The sequence below is a fragment of the Chiloscyllium plagiosum genome, chromosome 9 (assembly GCF_004010195.1).
Source record: "Chiloscyllium plagiosum isolate BGI_BamShark_2017 chromosome 9, ASM401019v2, whole genome shotgun sequence".
Taxonomy (NCBI): Eukaryota; Metazoa; Chordata; class Chondrichthyes; order Orectolobiformes; family Hemiscylliidae; genus Chiloscyllium; species Chiloscyllium plagiosum.
Window position 1 is genome coordinate 81,617,424 of NC_057718.1, and position 12,981 is coordinate 81,630,404.

The following is a 12,981-nucleotide window of genomic DNA, read 5'->3' on the forward strand; positions in this document are numbered from 1 at the left end:
AGAGATTAGGCTAAATTTTTGAAATTCTCTTCCTGGAAAGGTAATGGAAGCAGAGTCCTTGAATATTTTTAAGGTAGAGGTAGATTTATTCTTGTCAGGAAGGGATCAGAAGGTTAGCATGATAGGTGGGAATATGGATTTGAGGGTACTATCAGATCAGCTATGATCTTATTGAATGGCAGGAACAGGCTCGAGGAATGGCCTACTCCTGTTCATGATTTGTATGTGTCAATGGGTTTGGCGGTGATGGGAGTGTGCCTTTGCGGTTTCCAGTGCCAAGGGCAAAATGATTTGTTCCTTCCAGTTATATTCTTTTTAATTTTTCTTTCAAGGTTGATACAATTGAATGATTTCCTGGGCCATTTTCAAAAACAAAGTACAATCAACTACATTGCTGTGTGTTTGGAGTCACATGTAGGCCAGGCTAGATAAAGGCAGCAGATTTCTGTCTTGTTCATTAATAAGTCAGTTGATAAATCCCACACTGGTATCATTCTGTGTGACACGTACAAACAGGTTAACATTATCTTGCAAAAAACCATGTTTACCTTACAGCCAAATCTAATTTCATTGTCCTCTCCCACTTAGTCCTCTCAAGTAACAAATCACATTTTGAATTGACCATCATTGCAGAAAATGCACAAGATGTCTCTAAAATGTCAGTGAGATGATGGATGCGTGTGCTTGACCACTGAAATGGGCCAGATGGAAACTTCATGTGAATTACAGGTCAACACAACTTCTTTCAAAATTTCTTCATCACCTCTTCCTGATTCATTTACCAAATGGCCTGAAATCTGTGTCCTCTGGTTAATGTTCCTGCTGTTAACAGAAACCATTTCTCCTTTCTTATTCCAGGAAAGCCTTTCATAACTTTGAGACAGCCTGTATATCTACAAGTTATATTTGCTTAATAGAAATGTCAGTCTCAAGTATTTAATTTCTTTTATGACATTATTTCATCAAAATATTTAATAGATTTTACAGGCTTTAGCAGTATGAACTGGTTTAAGTAAAATTAGCATCACAGGTCCTTTCATCTTCTATACTTGCGTTCAAATCAAAGCCTGTCAGATGGAGTGCAGTGAAAAGATTAAAGTTTTCTCTCTCCTTGCGTATTTCAATGGTCTTCAGTCAAACATGGATAAGCATTTCTCCAACCACTTCCCAGTGACTGCAAGACCAAAGCTACTAACTTGGTACTAATTGTAGAACCTCACTCAGTGTAAGAGCTTGTATGGATCCCTGATATGTCAATAGAAATGTGCAGTGAAGGCTTTTTGCTAAGGTTGAGGTTTATAGCTTGTTGCCAAGGCAGTGTAAAGGCAGCTCTGCTTTGTATTGACCCTACACAGTACGAGATAGAGAAAAGCTCAATACTGTTCAATGACACAAAGGAGGAAACCACTTCATTTCCCGCAGCTAATATTTATTACAGCACTGAGCATAAAACATCTACAGTAAATCTGTGGTTTAAACCCAGTCAAACGTAACTCTTTTCACATGATGTGATTCAATCCTTCAGCTTTCAAAAAAAAATTAGAACATCCTGCACCCAAACTGTTGCCAAGGGAACAGGGAATTTGCAACAGTGACAGGAAAGTGAAGTATTCTACTTCAAGACAGAAGCTGTGGTTGTACTAACAGCGAGGAGTTTCATTCTGATTCACATCATGAAGCAGTTCAAGAGGTAAAAATTTCAAAAAAAAATCTCATTTCCTGTGAAGACAACCAGACCATAACTGATATCGTCATAGAGCACACAAATCATTATGATCAGCACTTTCTTTGTGCTTAGCTGAATAATCTTTAACCTTTCTGTTCGTTTTACACATCTACCAGTAATAACAAATGTCTGGCACAGTCATTTTAGGGTCTAAGTGATACGGATAATTGTTGCAGTTTGTTGAAGAATTGGAGAAGAAACTCTGGCAAGACTCAGTCTGACCAGGCTGCACTTCAGGGCTCCTCGCTTGCTCTCTTAGCATTTTTCTCATTTAGCAGTGACCTGCATGCTTCCTGTATCCATACCTCACCTTGTTGTGCCAATTGGTGCAGTCACACAAAACAACAGTTTGCCTTGCTGCATAGCAGTTTGCAGTCAAGGGATCAGACATCTTGCAGTATGGCAGTGTGCTGTGTCAATCTCACATGAACACCATGCACCAGTAGTATGCAGGCAGCATTGTCTTACTGTCTTAGGGATGTCGTCCTCATTGAAGTTCATGGTTATACCCATCAGTCAAGAAGTTTCAGCACGAAAGGTCAAGGATGGCCTCTGATACCAGTCCAGGGGAATGGTCATGATCAGGCATTGCTCAAGACATTCTTGGTCAGGGAGACTGTGCCTCTGCAGTCTGGGCAGTAGACCACAGACAATCCATTGTCTCCATAGCGGCTAGAGTGAGGGTGGTAGGACTAATGCTTTCAGGGAAATGTATGGATGTTATCTGGGTTGGTGTGGGTTTCCTCTGGGTGCTCCAGTTTCCTCCCACAGGTGAAAGACGTGCAGGTTAGGTGGATTTGCCATGCTAAATTGTCCAGGGATGTGCAGGTTAGGTGGGTGAGCCATGGGTAATGCAAAGTTACAGGGATAGAGTGGGTCTGGATGGGATCTCTTTGGCAGTTGGTGTGAACTTGATGGGCCAGATTGCTTGCTTCCACACTGTAGGGATTCTATGCTGCAATTCTATACTAGTCTGGATAGTGTTATTGTCTGAGTAGCCTAATTCGGTTACCCAATGGAATTAGTTAGTTGGTCTGTTAGGACTACCTGCAAAAACAAAAGAGAAAGAGCGGGTGGGCTGCTTTGGAAATGAGACTCAGCAAGTCAGTTTCTGGTACTGTATGCATCCTTGGGGGAAGGGAGGATTACAATTGAGAAAGGGGGCAACAGTATCTGCAAGAGGGATATGGCAGAGTATAGATGGGAAGGGTGTCTTGTGGGAGGGGAGGTCATCCATGGTCAGGAGCATACATGGCATGGTGACCTCATATGCTAACAATTGGTTGGGAATGATGTGTAAGCTCAAATAGATAGTTTGGGAGGTGAACATTCAGGAGAATTGGATATCTGGGGTCTCACTGACACATTCAGGCAGAGGTTGCAACCCACTTGCTCAGAACTGCTCATTGTCAATTACTATTGTGCTAGAAATCAAATGTATGCAATTGGAAAAAAACCAGCTGCAACCATAAAATGCGCATACACACAGGACTATTAACTAAGTAAAACAACTTTACTGGAACATTATCAAGGATATTTTGACACTGACCCATTTATGGTTAGATCAGATGCCCTTATGCATGGTCAAAAACACTGGTTTATGGAAACATCTTTAAGGAGGAGATTAAAGGTAGAATGATGAAAGGTATGACACCTTGTCAAAAAGGCACAATGATAAACTACACACGCAATGAAATATGATTAATTAACAATATCCTCATGAACGTGTCTCTTGGTAGTAGCAATCACATTAAGACTGTGTTTTATCAGGTTGTAAATTTGCTTGCTGAGCTGATAGATTTGTTTTCAGATGTTTTGTCACCATGCTAGGTAACATCATCAGTGAGCCTCCGATGAAGCGCTGGTCTTCCATCCCGCTTGCTATTTATCTGTCTTGATCTGTTATGGTAGGTGATATCACTCCTGGTTCTGTTTCTGAGAGGTTGGTAAATGGGGTCCAAATTGATATATTTGTTAATGGAGCTTGGGTTTAAATGCCAGGCTTATAGGAATTCCCATGCGTGTCTTTGTTTATTTTGTCCCAGGATGGATGTATTGTCCCAGTCAAACTGGTGTCCCTCTTCGTCTGTATGGATACTAGTGATAGTTAGTCATGAGCACCATGAGCACCAACTAGCCACCAAAAGACATGACCAACTATCACTAGTATCCATACACACAGAAGAACAGGGATACCAGTTCGACTGGGACAATACATACATTCCTGGGATAGGCTAAACAAAGACATGCACGGAAATTCCTAGAGGCCTGGCATTCAAACCAGAACTCCATTAACAAACATATTGATTTGGACCCCATTTACCAACCTCTGAGAAAGAGAACCGAAAATGATATCACCCACCACTACAGACAAAGACAGATAAATAAAAAGCAGGAGGGAACACCAGTGCTTCATCAGAGGCTCACTAATGATATTACCTAGCATGGTGACAAAACGACTGAGAACAAATCTACGAGCAAACTTACAACCCGATCCACATCCTGAGTTACAAGTCTCCAAAATTGCAACTGAATTTTATATACAGTTTGTAGGGTGCCCAAGATAAGTGTTTTAAGCTTATAGAGAGGCAATTAGTAGAGCTAGTAAAATTAAATTGGCAAATTAGGTTAAGGGATAAGTCAATAGACATGCAGTGGCTGACATTTTCTGATCTTTCAGAATATGCCGAATAGATACATTTCAGCAAAAGAGAAAAACTGTAAGCAGAGAATCCATTGTTAAATTTAAAAAGTTAAGGTCAGTATCAAAAATAATTAAAAGCATTTAATTATACAAGTATTGGATGGAATTTTCAAAAAACAGCAAAGGTAGTCTAAAAAAAAATTAATGAGATAAGAAAAGTTAAAGCAGGAGAGATAAAGCGAGCTAGAAATATAAGAAACAGATAGTAAAAGTTTCTATAGATTTAAAAAAATGAAACGTGATGACAAAGTGAACATTGCTCCTGTAGGAATTGAGCCAGGGTAATTAATAATGGAAAACAAGGAACTGGCAGATTAACAGAACGGGTTTTTGCATCAGTCTTCATTCTGGTAACATTTCAGAAAAGGCTGTAAATCTGGAACAAAGGATGTAAATGGGAGGATGAATGCAAGAAAATTACATTCACTAGGCAACTGGTAAATGTATTAAAACTGCGTACTGTAGCTCTGGGCTGACAAGTGCCAAGGTCCTGATGGACATCATCTTAGGGTCTTAAAAACAAATGGCTAGTGAGATAGTTGATGCATTGGTTTTAATTTTCCCAAATTTCATCAATTTGGGAAAGGTTCCAGAATAATGGAAAATAAAGAATGTAACTCTGTCATTCAAAATAGCAGGGAGGGAGGAAGTAGGAAATTATAGGCCAGTTAATATAATATTGGTCATGGTGAACGTTTTAGAAGCTATCATTAAAAGACATTGTAGCTGGGCCCTGAGCTAAATTGAATGGAATCAGGCAGAATCAACAAAACTTTGTGAAAGGAGAATCATGGTTAACCAGTTTATTGTAAAAATGTGCTGCGGATAAAAGGAACTGTACAGTATTTTGATTTTCAGAGTTTATTTAATAAAATGGCACATCAAAGGTTATTGCAAAAAAAATTATGAAGAGAACATAAGGAAGCTAAAGAGGCATTTGGTAAAGATCGGAAAAACATGCGATGAGGAATTTCCAACAGTATGTGATGGATGGCAGTTATAGGAAGGGGGGAAAGTCTCAGATGCAATCACATAGATGGGTTAACTCCAGGAAGGATAAGAGAGGTAGGCAGCTAGGGAAGGAGTCTTTTGTGGATATATCCATTTCAAACAAGTATGCTGTTTTGGAAAATGTAGGGGGTGATGGATTCTCAGGAGAACGTAGCACGAACAGCCAAGTTTCTGATGTTGAGACTGGCTCTAATGCAATGAGGGGTACGTCGGCTTCCAAGAGATCAATTTTGCTAGGGGATTCTGTAGTCAGAGGTACAGACAGACGTTTCTGTGGCCATCAGAGAAAAAGCAGAATGGTGTGTTGTTGTTTCCCTGGTGCCAGGATCAAGGATGTCTCAGAGAGGATGCAGAATGTTCTCACGGGGGAGAGGGGCCAACAGGACGTCATTGTCCACATTGGAACCAACGACATTGGAAGGGAAAAGGTTGAGACTCTGAAGGGAGATTACAGAGAGTTAGGCAGAAATTTAAAAAGTAGGTCCTCAAGGGTAGTAATATCTGGATTACTCCCAGTGCTACGAGCTAGTGAGGGCAGGAATAGTCAGGGCAGGCAGGACTAATAAATTAAACTGCATTTATTTCAATGCAAGGGGCCTAACAGGGAAGGCAGATGAACTCAGGGCATGGTTAGGAACATGGGACTGGGATATCATAGCAATTACAGAAACATGGCTCAGGGATGGATACAAATGCTACAGGAAGGATAGAAAGGGAAGCAAGAGAGGAGGGAGAGTGGCATTTTTGATAAGGGATAGCATTACAGCTGTGCTGAGGGAGGATATTCCTGGAAATACATCCAGGGAAGTTATTTGGGTGGAACTGAGAAATATTAAAGGGATGATCACCTTATTGGGATTGTATTATAGACCGGAGATGGAAATGTGTTGCTGGAAAAGCGCAGCAGGTCAGGCAGCATCTAGGGAACAGGAGAATCGACGTTTCGGGCATTAGCCCTTATAGACCCCCCAATAGTCAGAGGGAAATTGAGAAAAAAACTTGTAAGGAAATCTCAGCTATCTTTAAGAATAATAGGGTAGGTATGGTAGGGGATTTTAACTTTCCAAATATCGACTGGGACTGCCATAGAGTTAAAGGTTTAGATGGAGAGGAATTCCTTAAGTGCATACAAGACAATTTTCTGATTCAGTGTGTGGATGTACCTATTAGAGAAGGTGCAAATCTTGACCTACTCTTGGGAAATAGGACAGGGCAGGTGACTGAGGTGTCAGTGGGGGAGCACTTTGGGGCCAGCAACCATAATTCTATTCGTTTTAAAATATGATGGAAAAGGATAGACCAGATCTAAAAGTTGAAGTTCTAAATTGGAGAAAGGCCAATTTTGACCGTATTAGGCAAGAACTTTCGAAAGTTGATTGGAGGCCGATGTTCGCAGGTAAAGGGACGGCTGGAAAATGGGAAGCCATCAGAAATGAGATAACAAGAATCCAGAGAAAGTATATTCCTGTCAGGGTGAAAGGGAAGGCTGGTAGGTATAGGGAATGCTGGATGACTAAAGAAATTGAGGGTTTGGTTAAGAAAAAGAAGAAAGCATATGTCAGGTATAGACAGGATAGATCGAGTGAATCCTTAGAAGAGTATAAAGAAAGTAGGAGTATACTTAAAAGGGAAATCAGGAGGGCAAAAAGGGGACATGAGATAGCTTTGGCAGATAGAATTAAGGAGAACCCAAAGGGTTTTTACAAATATATTAAGGACAAAAGGGTAACTAGGGAGAGAATAGGGCCCATCAAAGATCAGCAAGGTGGCTTTTATGTGGAGCCACAGAAAATGGGGGAGATACTAAATTAATATTTTGCATCAGTATTTACTATGGAAAAGGATATGGAAGATATGGATAGGGAAATAGATGGTGACATCTTGCAAAATGTCCAGATTATAGAGGAGGAAGTGTTGGATGTCTTGAAACAGTTAAAGGTGGATAAATCCCCAGGACCTGATCAGGTGTATCCAAGAACTCTATGGGAAGCTAGAGAAGTGATTGCTGGGCCTCTTGCTGAGATATTTGTATCATCGATAGTCACAGGTGAGGTGCCGGAAGACTGGAGGTTGGCAAACGTGGTGCCACTGTTTAAGAAGGGTCGTAAAGACAAGCCAGGGAACTATAGGCCACTGAGCCTGACCTCGGTGGTGGGCAAGTTGTTGGAGGGAATCCTGAGGGACAGGATGTACATGTATTTGGAAAGGCAAGGACTGATTCAGGTTGATCAACATGGCTTTGATTGAGTTTTTTGAAGAAGTAACAAAGAAGATTGATGAGGACAGAGCAGTAGATGTGATATATATGGACTTCAGTAAGGCGTTCGACAAGGTTCCCCATGGGAGACTGATTAGCAAGCTTAGATCTCATATACATGGCGAACTAGCCATTTGGATACAGAACTGGCTCAAAGGTAGAAGACAGAGGGTGGTGGTGGAGGTTTTTTTTTCAGACGGGAGGCCTGTGACCAGTGGAGTGCTGCAAGGATCGGTGCTGGGTCCTCTACTTTTACATAATTGATTTGGATGCGAGCATAAGAGGTACAGTTAGTAAGTTTGCAGATGACACCAAAATTGCAGGTGCAGTGGAGGACAGCGAGGGTTACCTCAGATTACAACAGGATCGAGACCAGATGGGCCAATGGGCTGAAAAGTGGCAGATGGAGTTTAATTCCGATAAATGTGAGGTGCTGCATTTTGGGAAAGCAAATCTTAGCAGGACTTATACACTTAATGGTAAGGTCCTAGGGAGTGTTGCTGAACAAAGAGACCTTGGAGTGCAGGTTCATAGCTCCTTGGAGTCGCAGGTAGATAGCATAGTGAAGAAGGCGTTTGGTATGCTTTCCTTTATTGATCAGAGTATTGAGTACAGGAGTTGGGAGGTCATGTTGCAGCTGTACAGGACATTGGTTAGGCCACTGTTGGAATATTGCATGCAATTCTGGTCTCCTTCCTATCGGAAAGATGTTGTGAAATTTGAAAGGGTTCAGAAAAGATTCACAAGGATGTTGCCAGGGTTGGAGGATCTGAGCTACAGGGAGAGGCTGAACAGGCTGGGGCTGTTTTCCCCGGAGCATTGGAGGCTGAGGGGTGACCTTATAGAGGTTTACAAAATTATGAGGGGCATGGATAGGATAAATAGACAAAGTCTTTTCCCTGGGGTCAGGGAGTCCAGAACTAGAGGGCATAAGTTTAGGGTGAGCGGGGAAAGATACAAAAGGGACCTAAGGGGCAACGTTTTCACGCAGAGGGTGGTACGTGTATGGAATGAGCTGCCAGAGGATGTGGTGGAGACTGGTACAATTGCAACATTTAAGAGGCATCAGGATGGGTATATGAATAGGAAGGGTTTGGAGGGATATGGGCCGGGTGCTGGCAGGTGGGAGTCGATTGGGTTGGGATATATGGTCGGCATGGACGGGTTGGACCGAAAGGTCTGTTTCCATGATGTACGACTCTATGACTGTTAGAAAATGTGACATCTATTTTAGCAGCAAGAATAAAAATGAAGAATATTATTTAACTGGTGAGAGATTGCAAAGCTTTGAGGAACAGAAGAATCTGGATATCCAATGTTTTAATTGCAAAAGATTAGTATGCAGTTACAGCAATTTATTAGGCAAGTTAACAGAATGTATTTATCTTCTGCGAGGGGATTAGATCGCAAATCTTTCGAGGTTATGCTTGAGTTATTCAGGGCACGAGTTGAGACCACATCTGGAAGACTTTACCTAAGGAAGGATGCAAATGCATTGGAAGCAAATACCTGGCGGGTTGTCTTATGAAGAAAGATTGGACATGCTAGACCTGTATCTGCTGGACTTTAGAAGACTAAGAGATGACTTAATTGAAACGTATAGGATCTTGAGGTTGAGGAAAAGAAGTTTCCTCTTATGGGAAAATCTAGGATTGGTATGACTGTTTAAAAATAAGGTTTTGCCAATTTACGACAAAAAGGAGATTTTTGTTCTTATACTGGGTCCAAAGTCTTTGCAAATCTCTTGCATGAGAGGTGGTGGAAGTACAGTCTTTGAATATTTCTAAGTCCTGCTGAAGGGTTCTGCCCGAAACATTGACTGTCTTGCTCCTCTGATGCTGCTTGACCTGCTGTCTTTTTCCAGCTCCACACTTTATCAACTCTGACTTTTCAGCATCTGCAGTCCTCACCATCTCCAAATATGTTTAAGGCAGAGGCCAATAGATTCTTTATGTGCAAAAGAATGAAAGTTATCAGGGGATATAGGAATGTGGAGTCAGCAGATCTATAGCAATTTTGTTGAAAGGCCCACTTCTGTACTTTTTTTTGTATGATTGCATCTGTATATGGTTCATCATTATGTTGTACCCAAGGTCTTACATGAGCCAAACCATCACAAGCTATAGCTTCAATTGTCATGCAGTACTCAAGCCGAATGTGCACTACTTGCCTGACCTAACTGTCCACTTATACAGATAATTTGCATAACAACCTCACAAGACACCCTTTGGTAAATTGTGACTATGCCATTTCGCCAGTGGATCAGAGCTGGACACTCATCCTTTTCCTCCACTGGGCCCAAGGTTTTTGATAGACTCCATGGTTACTTACTTCCTCTGAAATCTCTGACCTAGTTATCTTGGTCATGGGTAAATGGTTTTATTTGCAATCTGTAGTAAAGATCAGCTCTGCAATTCCTGAACACTCAAAAGGAGAATGAGCAGGGATAAGTGGTGGGATCAGTCTCTACCCTATGGTCAGATCCTCCATAGTTTATTAAGTGTAATGGGAGAGAGGGAGGAGGAGTTCCAAGACACAAAAGAATAACAAGGGTTGAGAAATCATAGTGGGAGAAGTTTGAGAGCTGGTGGAGGCTGACAATGATGAGGACAAGAAGGAATGGAATAAAGAACTGACATTATAGAGGTGAACAGAAAAGCTGTGGCTCTGAGGCAGATCCTTCCTGATTGGTCATATGGCTCTTTTATAGCCAATCTGGACCTGCTGCAAAGTCGCCTTACAGTCACAATCACCTGCTCCATGACACGTAATTGCATGTGTCTTACGTGTCAGTGACTGACAAACTAGCGAAATGGTCATCCATCACCACCATCAGGACCCAATGATCCTAACTGAATTCTAAGCTGATGTATAGTAAAATTGAAAAATGTAAAATTATGTGTGTGCATGTACCCAGAATAAGATAGAATATACAGGTAATCCATCCCAACTGGTTACGTTCATTTGGGAACAGGCATGCATTTCCTGTTGGGGTGATGATCCATTTAAATGCTAGTTTTTCTCTGAAAGTGAATTTCTGTGTTGTTGCAATTACTGATCATGTAATTCAGTAAGCTAGGAGGTAAACAATAGAATAGCAAGGATCAACGAAAATGAAGATGTGTAGATTCTGGATCTGCCTCAAGCAGGGCTTTGTGTTTTCAAATAAGCCAAGTGCAGGAATCATCTCTTTCAAGCAGAGTTGAGTTGTATTACGTGTGTACTGGCTAAAAGGGTGGAGGGACCTTGTTAATTGAAGAACACTACTTCTGGAATATCTCTAAAATACAAGATTCCAGGGTTAAAGAATACCAGAACCAGGAGCATTCTGGCTGAGGTAACTACACTTTAAACACAATTGAGGCTTTTGTTGACTGGGGAGTCTATACTGTGCAATGACTGGAGAGGACTTTGAAGTGATAACCTTGCTGGAAATAAATGAAAGGCTCAAGAAATCTCAACCCTTCCAATCTCTGATCAGTATCTGACTTGGTTTATTGTTGGTGTACCTCAGATTGGTGTAGCAGAAAAGTTGAATTAAAAAGATTGGTTTAGAATATAATTATGTAGTTTTAACATATTTAAAGTAGCTACCTAATTAAGATAATATGTGGATTCATTCATTTTGTAAATGAATGGGTTTTAAGATTCTATAAAGACAAAATTAAAAATATTATTGGCTTTTACCATGATCATAGTAATACTCATCTAATAAAATGAAAGCTGATCAGCACTCCTAATCAAGTTTCTGTATAAGTTTAATATCACATCTGTTTTTTAATTGTATTCCTCTAGAAATGAAGATATAGGTTTTTGAATAGGTACAGGGTTACAAATTTGATCACGCTGAATTTGAATGTAACATCACAATGAGTGATTACCCCACATCTAGTCAAGCTAAGTGCTTAGTAAGATGGCAGTGGAGTAGGGCTTCTAAGCCCAGGGCTCATCTGCTCCATCCGCTTGTTTTCCATTTCTTTTCTTTTTTCTCTCTCTTCTCTTGTTTCTTTTCTCTATCTTATTTACCTCTTGTTGAGGTCGGTCGCGATGATGACATCAGTGGCAGTAAGTGTGGCCAGCAGTGCAGAATTGAAGGGTCCCAGCGCAAACCTGAGGCAGTCAGTGAGTGGGCCCAGCAATGTGGACTCGTAGCAGTAGAATTGGGTTCCATGTGGCTTCTGCATTGTCAAGGAGGTCCTAGTGGTGTCTCATGGCTGTTGCTGCGGAGGTGAGTTTGGTTTCGTGGCAGCATCTGCTTCCAGTGCAGATTCACGGAGGCGTTGACGGAAATGAATTTGGGCCTAGTATGAGATACGGCAGCACCAGCAGCAGTTGCATCAGCAAGGTAGGCCCAAGGTGAACTCATAGTGGCGGTGGTCAAATTTGGGCCAGTTTGTTACCCGACTGCATTGGCGGCATTTGCATTGGTGAAGTCCAGTGAGAGCTCAGTGATAAGGGCATCGGTGAAGGCGAGATGCCACCAAAGAACAGTGACTTTCATTTCACAAGTGGCGGCGCGCAAGCAAAGGGCACTCATACCTGGCCACCAATTCCATGATGGAGCACTTAACAAGAATGACTGTAAAATTGGATACTTTCTTTATTTCTTCATTTTTTCTGTCTTCAAATTCTATGTTTTGTTTTATTTTTCTCTGTTTAAAGATGTGCTGGAGAGTGGTGACACTATACAACACTTTTCATTGTATTTTGTAAGAAGATATACTGTATGTGACAATAAATAAATCAAAATCAAATCAATTAAATACAGAGGAACCTTGATTATCCAAATATCAATTATCCGAATTTTGGATTATCCGAAGGAGATCTCAAGGTCCCAATAGAAACATTGCATCAAAGAGCTGGTTCAACCCTGGTGGGGTCTTTTGTTTACAGGTACAATGATTAAAGATGAACTCGGCACACTGAAATGCTGCCGAGAACCGTCGTAGACAGTCCAGGCACCGTCTCCAAATGATTGACCTTCCTCCCTCTCTCTCACCTCCCACACTTTCCCTGGAGTTCTACATAGGGGTGAACCCTAAACCCCACCCCCCCTTTCCCAGATAAGCTCTCCAACATTGTCCTGTACAGGGCAGAGGTAGAACCTGTCAAAAAGTTGCAATAAAAAGGTGTGTGCTTGTGTCCTATTTGGAGACTCACCCCACAAAGGCAGCAGCAGTATTACTGTTGGTGTATAGTCTGGCTGGCCCGGACGGAGTGTGGCGGCTGGGGGGTGGGGTGGGGGGTCGGTTGGGGAAGTGGGGGCACGGACGGGTGTCAGAC